This window comes from Callithrix jacchus, chromosome 16 (assembly GCF_049354715.1).
Source record: "Callithrix jacchus isolate 240 chromosome 16, calJac240_pri, whole genome shotgun sequence".
In the NCBI taxonomy this organism is placed as follows: domain Eukaryota; kingdom Metazoa; phylum Chordata; class Mammalia; order Primates; family Cebidae; genus Callithrix; species Callithrix jacchus.
The window spans coordinates 27,795,676-27,816,614 of NC_133517.1; the positions used below are offsets into that span (position 1 = coordinate 27,795,676).

General features: G+C 39.3%; 1 pseudogene; it reads right to left on the bottom strand.

Moving 5' to 3' along the window:
• Nucleotides 1-3,836: 3,836 nt before the first annotated feature.
• LOC100398656 (thyroid receptor-interacting protein 11-like) lies at nucleotides 3,837-20,712 on the bottom strand (annotated as a pseudogene).
• Between the last annotated feature and the right edge of the window lie 227 nt (nucleotides 20,713-20,939).

Sequence of the window (20,939 nt, forward strand, 5' to 3'; positions counted from 1 at the left end):
ATTATCTCTTTTTCTAAGGACCCAGTGTCTCCTTATCAAGCTTCAAAGGGTTTACAATCCTGGGCTACACACAAGGCATGCAGGCAAAGAAGATGAAGAACATTTACAAAGGAGTAGGCATTTAAAGATCTTAATAGAACATTTATAGATTCTCACATGGGAGAAATTATGGAAAGAAGTATTGTACCCACAGGACTAAAGAGAAATTAAGATAAGAGGGCTCTCAAGGGGACAGGAAGTGAGATGAAATTATAAAAGTAGGAAAGGGCTCATGGAAGTGGGAGAGGAGGGATGAACACCTAGGGACTAAGACTAAATCATAAAAAAGGCAACTGGGCAAGGGCTGGGAAAGTGTTAGGGAAGGCGTTGCAGGACCCTGGAGAAGCAGGAGAGTGCAGTATCATTGTCTGTCAATCAATCATCTCTGTGCTTTCTACTTCATTCTCTTGGATGGACGATTCAAATGTGTTATTTTCACAAACAAAGCGGAGTTAAGATTGTGCTTTGTTCCCTCCCCATCATGTCTGGGATAGGGCTACAGCTAATTCTGGGGCAACTAGATGCAAATTAGACAGTCCCCTAAGCCACCTATATATTCCCTAATGGCCTTATCACCTTTTTTAACAATCCCCACCCACAACCACTAGCGAGGCCTCTGTTTCCTTTGAAGGTTCCCAGTTGTCAGGTTCCTCTTTGGCAGGGATCCAGCCTGATACTGCTCATGGTGTCATTCCTGAGGATAGTGATATCCCTGCCTCCTTGGTGCCCTTGCACCACATTCAGGTAGACTTGTACTTGATACTCATATGTAGAAAGAAATATTTAGCCAAATCATATTAAATTACCAATATTCAACCAATTTTAACCTATAAAATTTTTCATAACATTCAATCTAATGTTTTTTGTCTCTACTCCCTGTGAAAGCGATTACTATATACTACTGTGTTGGTCCACTGGTATGTGATTACATAAGCTACTCATTTAAAAAAGAGCTCACGAGGTGAACTGCTTTGCAATTCAGTGTTTCTTCAACTTTTTTCCAAGTTTATCAGAGTTTATTTTTTCTTGGGAAAAAAAACCTCCACTTTATCTTTCTCAATGTGTGTATTTTCCTTTTTGCTGAAACAATTTCCCAATGTTGTAGCAACAAGGGCATTAGAGTTTGTGAAATTAAGGAAACCACCACATAAATACTCACGTGTCTCAGGTATGTGCTTATGAACCCCTTTAAAAGAGCTTTCTTTAAGGATCCAAAATTTCAGTTTATGTTATTATTTGCAATTAAAAAATTCTTTAATACTCTGGAGTTCAACAGATGGTAGCTATTACAAAATAGATATTTACAAGTAGGATTAACTGAGTCCATGCTGCATATAGTGAAACGGCTGTTTTCTTTAAAGCAAAGATTGCCTCTTCCAAAGGTGGAAATGCTAAAACACATTCCTCTAAGATATCATCCAAAGAGTAAGTTTTCAAAAATTACTTAAAATCACAGAATTTTTAAACTGAAAATGGTTAGAGGCCACTGAATCTTTCTATTTTTTAGAATAGAAAACAGACTTAAGTAAATGTATCCAGTTGGTAGAACTGGAACTATAATCTGAATTTCTTAAATTTTAGTCAAATTTACTGCCAAATCTATTGACTGAAAGATTGATTCATGAAAAAGCAAGAATGGTGCCTAACTACACACAGTGCCCAGTGATCCTCAAGCTCGCTGAACTGCACACTGGCAGCCATCACATCGAGAGATATAACATTCCTGTGTTCCTTTTTCCTTTACAGAATTTCATAGATACTGGTGTTCTCCAGGAACTCAGTTCATCAGCTGCCAACCAAAGCTGATTTTCAATTAGTTTCCTGAAACAGGAAGTAACCGAAGGTGGTTGTTAGTGTAAGGTGGGAGATATGACTATATTAAATATGGAATTGGATTCTGAAAATTGGTTGCTCAAAGGAGATTCCTATGGGAGGGAGAATCTGGTGTTTGCCCACAGTGATTAAGATGACACTCTGTTGTCAAAATTGATATTGTTCAGCTACCACCATGTGTACCTTAACTTAACATAATGAAATAACATCTGGAAAAAGGGTTCCTACCCTGTCTCTTCAGGGCATCAGAAGTCCATGGAATTTCCTGAATTTTCAGTGCATTACAGGAAGCTTTCTGAGCTCACGGTGTTTCCAGTTCAAATGAGAATACAAAGCTCAAAGGCAGCCTGGAAGCACGGGGAACTTGGGGGTTTCATTCATGTCGACCTTCCAGGATGTTTCTCTTTCAATTCAATTCGAATCCGTAGGGTGGATGGCTAAAGCTGATTTTCTTAGGATTGAATGGAACTTAAATTTACCCCTATGGGAATCTGGACTGGCTCAAGTTCAAGGGTTGGTTCTTCAACTGACACCTACAGGTGAAATGTATAGTGGTTCTAAAAAAAAAAAAAAAAAAAAAAAAAAAAAAACTTATTTGGCTGGACGCCGTGGCTCACGCCTGTAATCCCAGCACTTTGGGAGGCCGAGGCAGATGGATCACAATGTCAAGAGATCGAGACCATCCTGGTCAACATGGTGAAACCCCATCTCTGCTAAAAATACAAAAAATTAGCTGGGCATGGTGGCGCGTGCCTGTAATCCCAGGTACTCAGGAGGCTGAGGCAGGAGAATTGCCTGAACCCAGGGGGCGGAGTTGCGGTGAGCCGAGATCGCGCCATTGCACTCCAGCCTGGGTAACAAAAGCGAAACTCTGTCTCAAAAAAAACTTATCCCTAAGTATAAATATAAAGAGAAAAGTTACCAAAATTATGCAGGTTTGATTTTTGTTGTTGTTGTTATTAAAATATGTTCTTTCACTCTCTCTTCACCGCGGATGTAAGATATGAATTCAGAAGTTGGCCAGGCATGGTGGCTCACACTTGTAATCCCAGCACTTTGCGAGGCTGAGGAGGGAGGATCACTTGAGCCCCAGAATTTGACACCAGCCTGGCAACATAGTGAGACCCCAACTCTATTTAAAACAACCACAAAAAATGAATCTACACACATGATAACATTGCACAGGACCAAATACATACTTTGTGTCAGGGCACCTATAACCTTTCAGGGACAATCTTGTTGGCCTGTTCACACAAAGTCCTCTAAAGATGATGAATATATGCTTCAGATCAACTTTTCACACTATGCAGAGAAGCCACTTCTTCATTAAAAAAAAAAAAACTATTTTGATAAACCACAATCTCTAGCTTAAATGGGCTTCGAAATCACAGAAGGAAATATAAAGCTAACATACAGGTACTGGTATTTTTGTCTCTCTGTATTTTGGTAAGTTAAGATAAAAGATAAATCAAATCTTCCTAGTTTAATTTAGGTCAAATCAGAAGGAATAAAGCAGATGATGTAACAAATACTTGCTCCTGACACCTGCAGTTCCTAAAAATAGGAATATTTTTTTTTTTTTTTTTTTTTTTTTTTTTGAGACGGAGTTTCGCTCTTGTTACCCAGGCTGGAGTGCAATGGCGCAATCTCGGCTCACTGCAACCTCCGCCCCCTGGGTTCAGGCAATTCTCCTGCCTCAGCCTCCTGAGTAGCTGGGATTACAGGCACGCGCCACTGTGCCCAGCTAACTTTTTGTAATTTTTAGTAGAGACGGGGTTTCACCATGTTGACCAGGATGGTCTCGATCTGTTGACCTCGTGATCCACCCGCCTCGGCCTCCCAAAAATAGGAATATTTATATTAAATTCAGAGGAAGCACATCTACAAACAAATAAATGACTTTTTGCAAAAGGCCATTTTGTGATAAAGTACATACGTATAGTGTTCATGGTTTATTTGAAGTGCTAGATCATCTCTGGCTGAATCCTCTGCTTTTAAAGGCCTTTCAGTGCAGCTCCAGCACTGTTACCAGGTAACACTGGCAAAGGTGTAAGTGTGGGCCAAACATCTGAGATGAGTTTCAAAACGTGATGTCAGGGTTCACCACATAGAAGTCCCCAAGTCCAGCTGGGTTAATAAGAGGCACAGCTGCTGAGCTGGGAGCCAAAAATGGATTTACATCTATAGTTTTACCAGACCTGGATTCTGCTATATCTTTAAAACTTTCTGGTGCATTTGTATTTAGTGTTCTCCTTCCCGGTGAATCTAGAGGTTTCATATCATGAACAGAAAGCTTTGGTGGTGGAACAGATGAATGAGATTCTGTTTCTACTAATTTAACAAAAAGTTCTGAAAAAGGACTATGAGGCACAGATTGCTGATTTGATTTCAAAGGTGTACTGGGAACACTTTCTGATCCTCCTCCGAGCCACCCAGTCATCCACCTGGTAACACCTCCATAACTGTCATGAAACAACTGCTCCATCTCCTCCCTTCTCACACCCAGGATGCTCCCCATCAGCCATAACACTTCATGACGCTGATGTTTCGGTGCCTGGAAATGACCAATGAACAGGTTTCTCATTAGGACTTTGTCCACTTTTCCTTCTGAGGTGTCTGCCAAGTGCACCAATTTCTTTTGTACATCACCAGCATTTCTGGTCGGACCTTGTTTTGTTTTCTAAGTTCTTCAATTTGTTCTGTACGTCTTGATGCTGAATCCAATGCAGCATTTGCTTCATCCAAATGTTCCTGTAATGATAACACTGTTCTTTGCAGATGTTCCTCCTTTTTCTTCCATTCAGTTCTAAGATGTTTTTGCTTTTCTAGCTCAGCAGAATAATACATAGCTTGTTCGTCTTGTTGGAAATGCTGTAGTACCATCTGCAGGATGGCCAGTGACACAGCATACTGCTTTACTTGTTCCTGAGGGGCAGAAAGCTGCAGCACACTTTCATCCCTTTGCTTGGAGACTACATTCAGTTGTTCTTGCAATGATGCTACCTGCACACTGGCTTGATGGCTTGCATTTTCCATTGCATTAGAGGATGAAACTAGCTTTTCCTCCAATACTGTGACTTTCTTTGTTAGTTTAGCCTCTCTATCTTCTGCGGCCAAAGCCTCACGGGTATAAGAATCTTCTGATTCTAGAAGATGATTACGCAATCTCTCTAGCTCCTGGTTTGACTGAAATTTGTTGTCATGTAAACGTTGAACCTCATTCTGTAGGTCAGTGTTTTCCATTTGCTTTTGTTTCAGGGACAACATGACTTGGTCTCTCTTCTGTTGAAACACAACTATCTTATCCTGCATTGATTTAACTGCATTTACAAGCTGATTTAACACCCCAGTCTTGTCCTGTTCTTTTTCTTTCAATAGCTCTTCAAAAGCAAGAGCCTTCTCCTTCATTGAATGGCATCAAACTCTTTTTCTCGCAGCATCATAGAAACCTTCATGTTAGTCTCTTGCAATGGTTGATATTCTGTTTCCTTTTCTCTGGATTTTTCTACTATGTTTTCCTTTTCTCCTTTTAGTTTGCCAGTGTCCATCTCTAGAATTCATATTCTCTCCTTCAGGGTTGTTACTTCCTGTCTCAAAAGTTTGTTTTCATTTACTTTGTTAGAGAAATTTTCATTGGAAGAAAGTAATTGATCATTTTTGACTTTGATTAAGGTGTCTTTTCCCTTAAGTAACTTGTGCAAAACATCTTTTTTCTCCTTTAGCTGCTTAATTTCTGAATCAGTTTTTTTCGTGTTCTTTTCTTTCTAGCTCTGAGGTGGCAGCAACTGAATCAGACAATCTCTGATTATTTGCCTGGAGCGTTCTAATTGTTGCATCTTTTTCCTGTAGTGATTTTCTGAACTCTTCTAGCTCTTGCTGTAGCAATTCAGAAGATTCATTCAATACATCAGACTTAACTTGCTCTAAGAGACTCTGCTGACTGGGGAGTCAGCAATGACGCTGAAGACAGCTGGGGTGAAATAATACCACGTTCTCCTGAAAGAAAATCCTTGGTATTGCAAATATTCCCAGTGCTGTGCTGAACTTATGCTAATTCCTGCCTCAAATTTTTGAGTCTGGTTTCGTTCTGCTCATAACTTTGGATCAGGCCAGTATAGTCCACTTGTAATTTACAGTTATTATCACTGTCAACCAAAACTTGTGCCTGAAGTTGGTGAAGTTCTTCCTGAAGCTGGGCGGACTCATGTTGCATATTTTGTACTGTGGTCATCACCTGCTGTTTCCACTCTTCCATTCTCTTTACTCGCTGTTTTAACTCGTCACGTTCCTGTAAGAGCTCCACAAATTGATTACGATTAACACCTCCAACCTCATTACCAGTGCTGGATGTTTGTAAAACTGCCAATAAGGTCTGACATTTTTTACTTAGTGCATCTGTTTCGATGTCTTTCTCTCGAATGATACGTGAAAAATTCTGGCCACTACTTTCAAATCTAGTGGACAATTTTTGATTTTCATCTTGCAGTTTGATGAGAGCTGCTTCTTTGGCAGCAACTGTATCCATCATTTTGTGATACTTTCTTTTTAGATGGGTATTTTCCGTAGTCTTCTTATTCAGAACAGTGAATAGCTGTTCTCTTTCTCATAGGCCTGCACTCGCTGTTGAAGGTGAACAATAACTTGATTATAGGAAGTTGAAGGGGTTCTAGCCTGAAGAGCTTGTATCTCCAAATCTTTCTGCTGAATGATCTGATTTAGTTTAGCAACTTCATCTTTGGACAACTGATCAATCGGTTCAGTTAAAGCTACATTCTTTTCATTTATAAGTTTAGTCTCCAGTTCTCGCTCTGATTCCTTTCACTTATCCTTCCATTTCAGCTTTAGATAAATCATGCTTACTTCCGTTTTTTATATTAAGGCTCTGAACTTCGGTTTCTTGAAAAACATCAGAGTTACCTGTTTGAATCTTCTACTTTTCTTCATAAAGCTGGGTTTTGATTGGTTCAATTGTTTTTTGCAAACACTTAACTTCCTCACTGTTCTCTAAACAGAGTTGGGTGCACGTGGCGTTCCTTTGCGTGTGCTGGTGTCTCAACTCATCCATGTCCTTCTGCTCTTGTAAAGACTGAAGTAGTCGCATCTTACTCTGGTTTTGACCTTCAGTTATCATTGGATAGTGTTCTGTTTCCTCTTCAAGATGATCCTTGATCAATGTTCAGTTGAGATAACTCAGATTCTAGTTCAGTAACACTATCAAGGATTTTGGGATCAGCCACAGGTGCAGTTTTACTCTGCTGTTCCCCGAGCCATTCCAGTTTTTCTTGGAGATGATTATTTTCTTCTTTCATGGATCCAAGACCTCTGTCCCTTTCCCATATGGTCTGTCTTAAAATTTTATGTTTTCTTTTTATTTTTATTGCATTTTAGGTTGTGGAGTACATGTGCAGATCATGAAAGATAGTTGCATAGGTACACATGTGGCAGTGTGTTTTGCTGCCTTCCTCCCCTTCACCCACATTTGGCATTTCTTCCCATGCTATCCCTCCCCAGCTACCCACCCCTGCTGTCCCTCCCCATTCCCCCCAATAGATCCCAGTGTATAGTGCTCCCTTCCCTGTGTCCATGTGTTCTCATTGTTCATCACCCACCTATGAGTGAGAATATACGGTATTTCATTTTCTGTTCTTGTGTCAGTTTGCTGAGAATGATGTTCTCCAGATTCATTCGTGTCCCTTCAAACGACACAAACTCATCATTTTTTATTGCTGCATAATATTCCGTGGTGTATATGTGCCACATTTTTCCAGTACAGTCTATCATCAATGGGCATTTGGGTTGGTTCCAGGTCTTTGCTATTGTAAACAGTGCTGCAATGAACATTTGTGTACATGTATCCTTATGGTAGACTGATTTATAGTCCTTTGGATATATACCCAGTAATGGGATTGCTGGGTCAAATGGAATTTCTATTTCTAGGTCCTAGAGGAATCGCCACACTATCTTCCACAATGGTTGAACTAATTTACACTCCCACCAGCAGCGTAGAAGTGTTCCTATTTCCCCACATCCTCTCCAGCATCTGCTGTCTCCAGAAATTTTTAATGATCGCCATTCTAAATGGTATGAGGTTGTATCTCAATGTGGTTTTGATTTGCATCTCTCTAATGACCAGTGATGATGAGCATTTTTCCATATGTTTGTTGGCCTCATGTATGTCTTCTTTTGTAAAGTGTCTGTTCATATCCATTGCCCATTTTTGAATGGGCTTGTTTTTTTCTTGTAAATCTGTTTGAGTTCTTTGTAAATTCTGGATATCAGCTCTTTGTCAGATGGGTAAACTGCAAAGATTTTTTCCCATTCTGTTGGCTGCCGATTCACTCTAATGACTGTTTCTTTTGCCGTGCAGAAGCTGTGGAGTTTGATTAGGTCCCATTTGTCTATTTTGGCTTTTGTTGCCAATGCTTTTGGTGTTTTGGTCATGAAGTCCTTGCCTACTCCTATGTTCTGAATGGTTTTGCCTAGATTTTCTTTTAGGGTTTTTATGGTGCCAGGTCTTATGTTTAAGTCTTTAATCCATCTGGAGTTAATTTTAGTGTAAGGTATCAGGAAGGGGTCCAGTTTCTGCTTTCTGCACATGGCTAGTCAGTTTTCCCAACACCATTTATTAAATAGGGAGTCCTTGCCCCATTGCTTGTTTTTGTCAGGTTTGTCAAAGATTGTATGGTTGTAGATATGTTGTGTTGACTCCAATGCCTCTGTTCTGTTCCATTGGACTATATCTCTGTTTTGGTACCAGTACCATGCTGTTTTGATTACTGAAGTCTTGTAGTATAATTTGAAGTCTGGTAGTGTGATGCCTCCTGCTGTGTTCTTTTTGCTTAGAATTGACTTGGCTATGCAGGCTCTCTTTTGGTTCCATATGAAATTCAAGGTGGTTTTTTCCAGTTCTGTGAAGAAAGTCAATGGTAGCTTGATGGGGATAGTGTTGAGTCTGTAAATTACTTTGGGCAGTATGGCCATTTTCATGATATTGATTCTTCCTAACCATGAACATGGAATGCTTCGCCATCTGTTTGTGTCCTCTCTTATTTTGTTGAGCAGTGGTTTGTAGTTCTCCTTGAAGAGTTCCCTTATGTTCCTTGTAAGTTGTATTCCTAGGTATTTTATTCTCTTTGTAGCAATTATGAATGGCAGTTTGTTCTTGATTTGCCTCTCTTTAAGTCTGTTATTGGTGTATAGGAATGCTTGTGATTTTTGCACATTGATTTTATATTCTGAGACTTTGCTGAAGTTGCTTATCAGTTTCAGGAGTTTTGGGGCTGAGACGATGGGGTCTTCTAGATATACTAGCATGTTGTTTGTAAATAGAGACAATTTGGCTTCCACCTTTCCTATTTGAATACCCTTTATTTCTTTTTCTTGCCTGATTGCTCTGGCTAGAACTTCCAGTACTATATTGAATAGGAATGGTGAGAGAGGGCATCCTTGTCTAGTGCCGGATTTCAAAGAGAATGCTTCCAGTTTTTGCCCATTCAGTATGATATTGGCTGTTGGTTTGTCGTAAATAGCTTTTATTATTTTGAGATACGTTCTATCAATACCGAGTTTATTGAGGGTTTTCAGCATAAAGGGCTGTTGAATTTTGTCGAATGCCTTCTCTGCATCAATTGAGATAATCATGTGGTTTTTGTTTTTGGTTCTGTTTATGAGGTGAATTATGTTTATAGACTTGCATATATTGAACCAGCCTTGCTTCCCCGGGATGAATCCTACTTGATCATGATGGATAAGCTTTTTGATGTGCTGTTGCAATTGGCTTGCCAGTATTTTATTTAAGATTTTTGTGTCTATGTTCATCATGGATATTGGCCTGAAGTTTTCTTTTCTTGTTGGATCTCTGCCGGGTTTTGGTATCAGGATGATGTTGGTTTCATAAAATGATTTGGGAAGGATTCCCTCTTTTTGGATTATTTGGAATAGTTTCAGAAGGAATGGTACCAGCTCCTCTTTGTGTGTCTGGTAGAATTGGGCTGTGAACCCATCTGGACCTGGACTTTTTTTATGTGGTAGGCTCTTAACTGCTGCCTCAACTTCAGACCTTGATATTGGTCTATTCATAGTTTCAGCTTTCTCCTGGTTTAGCCTTGGGAGGACACAGGAGTCCAGGAATTTATCCATTTCTTCCAGGTTTACTAGTTTATGTGCATAGAGTTGTTTGTAATATTCTCTGATGATGGTTTGAATTTCTTTGGAATCTGTGGTGATTTCCCCTTTATCATTTTTTATTGCATCTATTTGGTTATTCTCTCTTTTCTTTTTTATCAGTCTGGCTAGTGGTCTGTCTGTTTTGTTGATCTTTTCAAAAAACCAGCTCTTGGATTTACTGATGTTTTTGAAGGGTTTTTTGTGTCTCTATCTCCTTCAGTTCTGCTCTGATCTTAGTTATTTCTGGTCTTCTGCTAGATTTTGAGTATTTTTGATCTTGTTCCTCTAGCTCTTTCAATTTTGATGATAGGGTGTCAATTTTGTATCTCTCCACTCTTCTCATGTGGGCACTTATAGCTATATATTTTCTTCTAGAGACTGCTTTAAATGCATACCAGAGATTCTGGTATGTTGTGTCTTCGTTCTCGTTGGTTTTGAAGAACTTCTTTATTTCTGCCTTCATTTCATTATTTATCCAATCAGCATTCAGGAGCCAGTTGTTCAGTTTCCATGAAGCTATGCGGTTCTGAGTTAGTTTCTGAATTCTGAGTTCTAACTTGATTGCACTATGGTCTGAGAGGCTGTTTGTTATGATTTCAGTTGTTTTGCATTTGTTGAGCAGTGCTTTACTTCCAATTATGTGGTCAATTTTTGAGTAGGTGTGATGTGGTGCTGAGAAGAATGTGTATTCTGTGGATTTGGGGTGGAGAGTTCTGTAAATGTCTATCAGGTTTTCTTGTTCCAGGTCTGAGTTCAAGTCCTGGATATCCTTGTTAATTTTCTGTCTGGTTGATCTGTCTAATATTGACAGTGGAGTGTTAAAATCTCCCACTATTATTGTGTGGGAGTCTAAGTCTCTTTGTAAGTCGTTAAGAACTTGCCTTATATATCTGGGTGCTCCTGTATTGGGTCCATATATATTTAAAATCATTAGCTCTTCTTGTTGTATCGATCTTTGTACTATTATGTAATGGCCTTCTTTGTCTCTTTTGATCTTTGTTGCTTTAAAGTCTATTTTATCAGAGATGAGAATTGCAACTCCTGCTTTTTTTTTTTTTTTTTTTTTTTTTCTCTCCATTTGCTTGGTAAATCTTCCTCCGTCCCTTTATTTTGAGCCTTTGTGTATCCTTGCCTGTGAGATGGGTTTTTTGGATACAGCACACCAATGGGTTTTGGCTTTTTATCCAATTTGCCAGTCTGTGTCTTTTGATTGGTGCGTTTAGCCCATTTACATTTAGGGTTAATATTGTTATGTGTGAATTTGATACTGCCATTTTGATGCTAGCTGGCTGTTTTGCCCATTAGTTGATGCAGATTCTTTATTTTGTTGATGCTCTTTAGCATTTGGTATGCTTTTGGAATGGCTGGTACTGGTTGTACCTTTCTATGTGTAGTGCCTCTTTCAGGATCTCTTGTAAAGCAGGCCTGGTGGTGACAAAATCTCTGAGTACTTGCTTGCTTGTTTGCAAAGGATAAATTTCATGTTTTCTTAAGGCCTGAGAATATTTATCCAATTCCTCCTGCAACTTTGAACTTTTTCCTTGAAGGTTTTCAATAAAAATTTCTTTCTCCTTTAAAAGTTGTGTCATTTGCTTCTGCTCTTCTAGACTAGATGACAACATGTCCTTAATTTCTTTATCATCAGTATCCATTTGTCCAATATTCGTTTTGAGTTCTGCTATTTCAATGTCTTTCTTTTGATTGAGTTTAATTAAATGCTCATGTTCCAGCTGCAAGGCAGAGGTAATCAAGTGACATGCATTTGGCAATTCTCCAAGGTTTTCTCATGCTCGTTTGCTTCTTCCAATAGCTTCTTCTTTTTTTTTTTTAATTGCATTTTGGGTTTTGGGGTACATGTGCAGAACATGCAAGATAGTTGCATAGGTACACACAATAGCTTCTTCTTAGGCTGACGCAATTCTGCTTCTGTCTCTCCTTTTTCCATTTTTAGAATCTCCACAATGGTGTTTTCTTCAAGAGAAAGCTGATTTCTATTAGCAATATATTCTTCCAGATGATGCCTCACATCTTCACATGCTGAAACTAACTTTTCATTTTCCATTTTGACATCAAAAGCAACTTTCTTTAAATTTTCATTGAGCTGCTCTAATTCTGAAAGACTTTGCTTTAAGTTTCTAACTACGGCTTCTTTTTCTTTAATTAAGTTGTCCTTAAAATCACTACTAGAGTCTTGATTTAAGAGTGAGTTGATTTAAAAGTGAGACTCATTCCTGAGTTTAGAAAGCTTCTCGTCATTTTGTCTAATATGCTCTTTAAGTTCCACATTCTCCTTCTGGATGCTTACATTTTTTTGTGTGTTTATTTAGCTGATCTACTAAATCTTCTATTTTGTCCTCAAGTTTCTGCTTGGTTAAACGTAAATCATCTAGGGCCACTTCACGTTTAAGTACTGTTACTTTTTGTACATCGAACTCTTTAGTAATGTCCATTTTATCACCTTCAAGTTGATGGACTTCCTTTTTTTCATCATTTAGATCTTGTTTCAGTTTACTGATGATGTCATCTCCTTCATTTTTGTTGTTTTGATAGCTTATCTTTTATCAGAAGTATGTGGATTTTAGCATCTTGATTCTGTCTGTCCAATTTTCCTATCTTAGCTGTCAGGATTTTCTTTTCACTAAGACTCTGATTGAGTTCTTGTTCCTTTGCTTCCAAATTAAGTCTTAAACTATATAATTCTGAATCCAAACTTAGTCTCTTGTAGCTGCACTTTTAAGTAGTTCATATTCATTGTTTGATTTTAAAAGTGACATCTGAAGTTCTTCTTTTTCTTGACTCAGTAATGACTTCTCTTTTTCTAGGTCTTCAATATGCATTTTAAGTTTCAGATTGTCTTCAACAAGACCGTTATCCTGGTTTAAACTACTCTATCTCATTATTTCATTGTTGGCATCAGACAGTGCTTGTTGTAGTCTCAACACTTCTTCAGTTGCCCCCAATACATCCTCCCCCTTTTGCTTTCTATTATGGCCCTAGTACTAATTGAACACTGACAAATGACAACATTTTATGCCTCCTTGGCAGCAAGTGATGGCCATGTTACTGAGTTTTGGCAAATAAGTTAAAAATAGAACTATCATGCGCTGTTTTGAGAAAATTTCTTTAATAAGCAGCATGAAAATGCTCTTTTCCACTTCTTTTTTCCTTTCTTCAGCATTTAATATAAATCTCATGTAATGGCTGGGGCTTCAGAAACCATCTTGTGCCATGGGGAAGATACCTGGCAGAGCAAAAACAGAAAGAAGCCAGACTTTGGATAATTAATGCACCTGCAAAGTTCGCCTGGATTACAGGCCTCTGGATGTGTTTTGCATGAGAGAGAAATTAGCTTCCTTCTTGCTTAAGCCATCATTGTTTTCTGTTTTCTTCTTTTAAATCACATGAGTTAAACGTAACTCTTAAACAGTACAACCATCTAACGATCAGTGATGATTTGCTCTGTGGAACTTATGTGCGAACTGACTGATAATATTACATGTGGCAGGAGCGAGCAACTGTACTTGCTGCCAGCCCCTACTTTCTGCAACTGTACTTTCCGCCTCTGCCCACAGCAGAAGTGGCCTTCACTTGTGCTCGGAAAGTAAACTTCAGTGAGGAAGTGAGTTGGCAGCCTCATATGTCCTCATATCACAGAGGAAGCTTTATCCATTTATAAACTTGTTTTTCACCTCCCTAATATGTTCTATTTCTTAACTGGTTTTGATTTGGGGCCGGTGGCTGTTTTGTGGAGGGGAGTAATTACCCATCACCCTCAAACCCCAAGAATAAGGATCACTAAGAGAATTCATCAGATTTTCCTAAGATATTTTAATAGTCTTTTATTAACGATGTCATGGAACAAAGGTAACACCACTGCTATTGGATTACTCCTGGAGGATAAGTAACAGAAAGAAAATTTATATTTCTAATTTTAAAGTCACCTTAAGTAAATTGTGTTCCATTTTTATTTCATATAATTATTTTTTATGCTCTAGAAAAAATATTCACCAAGTTTTATAAAGAGGCCATTATAGAGATATTTTTTAAATCCAGAATTATACAAACATAGCTTACAGGAACATCATTACAAAGGTTTTTTTGGCGGAGGGGGATGGAGTCTTGCTCTGTCTCTTAGGCTGGAGTCCTGAATGGCGCACTCTGGGCTCACTACAACCTTCACCTCCAGGGTTCAAGTGATTCTCCTGCCTCAGCCTCCCAAGTAGCTGGGATTACATGCACCTGCCACCATGTCCAGCTAGTTTTTGTATTTTTTAGTAGAGACAGAGTTTCCCCATGTTGGCCCGGCTGGTCTGACCTCTGGTAATCCACCCGCCTCAGCCTCCCAAAGTGCTGGATTACAAGTGAGACCCACCACACCTGGCTCAAAGTTTTTAATCATCTAGTCATGTTGTTGAAGAGCCACAACCTAGCATAATAATTGTTTCCATAAATAGACTGCAAACCACAATGTGGGGCCTTTATGACATAATTGTAAACAGTTTGGATTTCAAAACAATTTACCAAATTCTTCTCTTTGAAACCACTGTATATTTTGCTAAAAATAGAGAAAATATAAACTCAAAGTCCATACTTGAGACTCTTTATTTTGCTAAAGGGCCATTATTCTAGACCTAGTTTGAAAAAGAGAATTTCTAAGAAATGGGCGTTTAATTTAATTAAATGCCAGTATGATAAAATTGAGAAATTTGTAGTGTTTTCTCCAACACTGAGGTGCCACACCAATGACTTTCCAGGGATTCAACCATCCCTGTTTTTCTCAAATACATAAATTATGGTCGAGGTTTGTGATTTCCTATATATGGATGCATACCGTTAGCTAATATTGTAAATGAGACTTTCATTCTAAATAACCCTAACTGAGGCTTCCCTGGTTTTCTATGTTTCTTGTGGGATTTTTGCTTTCTGCTTTTATTTTTTTGTTTTGGCACTAAGAAAGGTTTCAGGTAGAAATATCTTTGTATGTTTGCATTGTTAGGCTGAGTTGTGAATCATACCACTTTCTATGCTCCGAAACAATTTAATAGTACATAAATTAAATGTTCCCTGAAATATTTGAATAAATCACTTGTAGAAAGCCAAAATATTTTATGTAGACTATTTGATACATGTGTAAATTTGACACTTGGTTATTATCTACACATATTATATGCTTCAAGTTGAAAACTGAATCAACTTGATAGTTTTCAAAAATACTTATTTTATTGTGACTTTTAAATTTAACCATTGGGCATAATATTTAGTGACAATAATAAGCTTCTTTAAGTATTGAAGTTCTTAATATTTTAAAACTTGTGGTTAGATTTTCCAAAGTTTGTTCACTTTGTTTTACTTCTGATTTTATAGTCAGCTCTTCAGGATGATCTTTAGTCCCATAATTAATTAGATTAATTCATTCCATAATTTTTCTATTACAATAACTCTTTTTGAATTTAGCAAGATGCTTAGATTTAGACAGATATTTAAAATAGATGTGGAAGAAAAATTTTAAATGATGTTAAAAATCAGAGTAATTTATTATAATATTATCTCCAATTGTTTAGAGTCTTCAATGTATCATTAAACTCTTAATCTTCTATTGCTTACTGTAAAGGAGGTTCCAGTCAGGAAGGAAAGACAAACACAGAAGCAGTTAAATATGACATAGACTCACAAACAGATAATTAGGCTCTCAGCTAGTACGTGCATTCTAGAGATACACTTAGAGTATTATAGAAACATAGACCTCAGTTTAGTTATCCAGCTAGATCCTGGGGCATCAGGAAAGACCTCTTGGACAAAGTGATACTTGAGCCTGGTGTTAAAGAACGTGTAGGAAAATTCAGACAAAGTTGGGAAGGGGGAAGGGATAGGAAATGCCAGGCAGAGAAGAGAATAGGGACAAAGGCACAGAAATGTGGCAAGGCATGGCCTGTGCTGGGGACCGTGGCTGTTCGGGACTGCTGGTGTGTCACCATTGAGGTCCGGGAGAGAGGCATGGACTCATACACTTTGGTCAAGAATTGGACTCTATCCTAAGAGACAAACAGGTTTAAATATGGAAGGAAAAATTAAATTTGAGGTTGGGCAATTTCACCTTTTTGCCACGTGGAGGATATATTTGAGAGACACAAGAATGGGAAACAGATTAGGCAAAGTTAGAGAGTTGAATAAGAGAGAAGAAAGTAAAGGTAAGAAAGTATTGAGTTTCAAGAAGGTTTAAGAAGTTTGCATTATAAGAACAGGGGTTCTTATAACGAGTGATGTGGGGTTTCTGGGAGGTGCTTGTTGGGATCCACGATGAAGACAGGTTCAGAGGGTTTTTATCATAGGATGGAAACATATTTCTATCCATTCATGGTGAAAAGAAGAAACCGATAGAGAAGGAGGGTGCATAGAAAAGGAAGATAAGGGCGAGGATGGATCAGGTCCTGGAGGAGGCTGAAGATTTGGAATCGGGTTCATGGGTGGAGCTGGGGGCATGATGGAAGAGTTCATCTTTGGCGAGAGTAGAAGCCCCCCATTTCCTGAGTTTGGAGGAGCTGTGCAAGGATCTCCCTCCATAAGCTGTGAGCTCTCTGAGGCCTGAGATGCTGAATCTTAGCAGAGGGTAAACGCTACATCTCTTGTTGGTGAGAGAAAAGATGAGATGGAAGTAGGAGTCATAGGTAGGGATGAATAAAAAATTAAGTATGATCATCCCCACAGCCCCAAATCGCTTAATGAAAAGTATAGGTCGTATTGACAAGTGATTTGCATGCATTCTTTTTGTTCAACATCTGTCATTTCTTCAGTGGAAGCATCAGGACCCTTCCTTTTCCTGGGGCTCCACAGTGGCCAACCTGCTACACCTTCACTGTGTATTTTCACTGAACCTTTCCTGGTAACCTAGTTTTGATTAGACCCTGGTAATGAATAGGCCCTTCTGCAGAGTGTGGGTTTGGCAGCTGGATATCCCAGGACCAGCTGAGAATGTCGTGAGTAGGGGCTGTTAAAGAAACTTAAACCACCCTTCTCCCAACTTAAATAGCGTGTGTATCATTTTAACTCCAAGAAAAGTCATCTTTAGCATTTTTGTGACACTCAGCACTTGCCTTTCCACCCAGTCAACTTTGCCCCATGAGGCAGTGGTTTCCTGACTGTCAGCAGCCTGGTCCTCATATATTTACAAGGTTGGTGCAAGTCGTATTTGCGTGCACGGACTCAATGCTTAATCCAATATTGGGCATCATGTAATTGTACCAAACAGTGAATAAATGAATAAATGAATGGTCAGATTTGTTTAAAAATGTGTACCTCCTTTGAATACCACTGACCCACCTGAAAGTTCCTTCCTGCATTGCTGCCGCCTCCTCCCTCGCCCCAGCTCCCTCTCCCCTTCCTTGTCTTAGACGTCCACTCCAAGCCCTCAGTTTTTAACTTTGCCTGCACTTTGGTATCTTCTGGTAATTTAAAACTATAGATGTCTTGGCCCTGCTCCTGGAGATTTTGATTTGGTTGATCATGGGTGTGTTTCTTTTAAAACACCCCATAGGATCCTATTGTGCAGCCCAAGTTGAAAACGATGTCTTCCTCACTCTGACTGAGGACCTCGGTTCTGATATCTGCCTCAGCACCTGCTTGCCACCTGCTTTTCACCTCCGTAATCCGCACCACCTTATCAGGAGCTGCTCATTCTGGCCAGGAGCAGGCCTAATACAAGCTGCTTGTGTGCACATCGGTGACACGCGCGCCAGCACTGAGCGGCTCAGTCCCTCCGTCCCAGATTGTATGAGAGATGGCTTTCAAGTCGCGCTTCCCTATGCACGGAGCCGCCTGGAATGGTTTCATGTAACCACATACAATAGGAACCTGTTCTTCTCCAGGACGGCCTCTCCTGGGGGGGACATAGTCCCATCTTCTCTTATGCTGGGCTTCTTTCTCCCTGTTTTCGCCCCATACCACCCTCACCTTTTTAAAGCAGAGATAATATGTAAATTCTGTAAATTATGCTTAAAACCAGTCATCGTCAGGGTGAAAGCAGATTTCTCCTTATAATATGGGTATTTCGATTTTGCTACTGGCTTTGTATCATGAAGAGAATCGGTTGTGCGCCTGTTTCAGTTCCTCCTATTAGAAAGAGCGAGCCGTCTTAGCCACAGCTCTGCTGCTACCTTCTGGTCACTTTTAGAATAACAGCTTTTCAGCTCTTCCTAAGTAGCTTCTTCCTACCTTTATATTTTGCTTTTCTTTCTCATTTCCCTTCTCCTTATGTTCTCACCGCTACTCTTGTAGACTGGTTGACTATTTAATGACTCTTATAGATTCGTATTGCAAAGCTGAGAATTTATTTTTTATTATAGGGTTGGCCAAGTCAGAAAAACCAACTATAACAGTTATTTGGGATCACACACACGCACACACACACACACACACACACACACCCAGAGAGAGAGAGAGAAAAAAAAAATGAATTAGCCATTTGCACGTTGCTGCCAATTAAGCAGACACTTGATATCCCTAAGCAATGTGCCAGCTGGCCTCGCCATGCTTGAATCAGCCAGGCTAGCAGCCTCCTCCACCTGGCCAGCATCCCCATGTGTGTTATTTGTCCATTCTTGCATTGGTATAAAGAAATACCGGAGGCTGGGTAATGTGTATAATTCTGCAGGCTGTATGGGAAGCATAGTGGCTTCCGCTTCTGGGAAGGCCTCAGGAAACTTACAACCATGGTGGAAGGTGTAGGGGAAGCAGACACATCTTACAGCTGGAGCCGGAGCAAGAGAGTGAGGGGGAGGTGCTACACACTTTTAAACCACCAGATCTCGTGAGAACCCTATCACGAGAACAGCGCCAGAGGGATGGTGCTAATGCATTAGAAACCACCTCCCTCATCCAATCACTGCCCACAAGACTTTACCTTGGGTATTTATTTTCTCTCTTTTCCTTTTCTTTCTTTTCTTTTCTTTTTTTTTTTTTTTAAGACAGAGTCTCCTCACCTCCTGGAGCTTTAAGCAAACCTCCCACCTCAGCCTCCAGAGTAGCTGAGACAACAGGGGTGTGTGACCACACCAGGCTATTTTTTTTTTTTTTTTTGAGATATGATTTTATTTCCCTATATTGCCCAGACTGGTATGGAACTCCTGACCTCTTGTGATACACCTGCCTTTACTTTCCAAAGTGCTGAGATTACAGCTGTGAGCCACCATACCTGACCCTGGGGATTACATTTCAACATGAGATTTGGATGGGGACACAGACCCAAACCACATCACCATGGTAACCATGGTTTTATTATCAAAGACAGTATTAAGTACCATAGGAAATGAGCTTTGTAGTGAATTCCTACCTTCATCTTTTAAGTCGTTTTTATGATAGTTATTTTTTTAATGTTTTGTGATAATTACTAATGTTTGCTTATCAGTAGAAGCTAACATTACTACTCTCCAATGTGAAGAATGATTTCTTTAAAAACACAAATTAAGGAGATACTTTTACTTTTTAGCCTACATTTCTTCCTCAATGAAACAGTATTTGGGGCCCACTGACATCTCACATTATGCCACTAATTGAGACCATTGGTTTGGACTAATGATGGTAAAATATTTTTTTCTAAGAGTAAAGTGTCCCTTGGTCCGTATAAGGTTTGGGTCATTTGGTGGATTTTGAGAAAGTAAATGCAAAAGTGCTTAGTTCAATTTCCCCAATCCACCACATGATGGCAGCATATCCACATTTTATCAACTCTGAACACGCAAGGCAAAGGAAATCACCTTAGTCAGTACTGCTAAATAGGAATTTCCTGTGATTAGCGGCAAATAATTTCAGTCTTCAGAGTCTTCTAGTACTAATACTGTAATGTTTTATATTTTAAATATAGAACTGAATAATTTCTGAGACCACGACTTTAATTTACCTACAGGTGAGCTGCATTTTGACTGCATGGCTCCTTCCTTGGGCAATAATAACAGACCAAAAAATTATTTTCTAGATTAGCAATGCCCAGTAGAACTTCCTGTCATATATCTATGCTGCTCAATATGGTAGCCACTAAAATCATAACCAAATGTGGCTACTAAGCTTTTGAAGTGCGTTGGTGCTACTATGACTACTCATAAGTACTGTGACTAGTGCTGCCGAGGAACTAAGTTTTCACTTGATTTACTTTCAATTAATTTATATATAATCATGTATGATAGTAGCTATTGTTACTGGAGAACACAGTGCTAGTTGATACAAATGACTTAGCCAACAAGTCAACATGTTTCTCAAACTGACTTACTGCCACTTGGTGGGTTAAAGCTTACTCTACTACTTAAGGATATCTAATCAGAGAAGGCTGTTAAAATTAAACCTTTAATGAGAACTCCCAGTCTTGTTCCTGACTCAGCTCTTGATCAGAATCTCTCCAATCCCACTAGTTCTTTCTAAAGCTTACCCCCAGTGCCATCCCTCAATCCCCATGCTTTCCTGCCTCTTCTCTGAGCTGATGGATACTTTTTTGTCCTTTGTGGACCTCCCGTTTATGTGCCATCTCTGGCCATGGGCTTCTGAATTCCACAAATTCTCTCTCGGTTATCCCACTCATTTTACAGTTTTAATTTCTCTCTCTGGGCTGTTGATCTTCGAATCTGTAGCAGCAGCAGCCCTGACCTGGACAATACTTCTCAAGGCCAGATCCAGCTGCTTCCTGGACATCTTCACCTGTGCAGCTCCCACGTGAAATATCCATAATTAAACTTACATTCTTCTAAGTCTGTTTGTCCTGTAAGCTCTGTTTCCATTACAGCCCATCAGTTACTCAGATGCTGGGTTCATCATCTCAACTTTTCCCTTCACTTTCCCACATCCTACTGATTTTAGTTCCTGATGGTTTCCAAATTCATCTCCCATCTCTCCATTCTTACAGTGATGTCTTGTTCAAT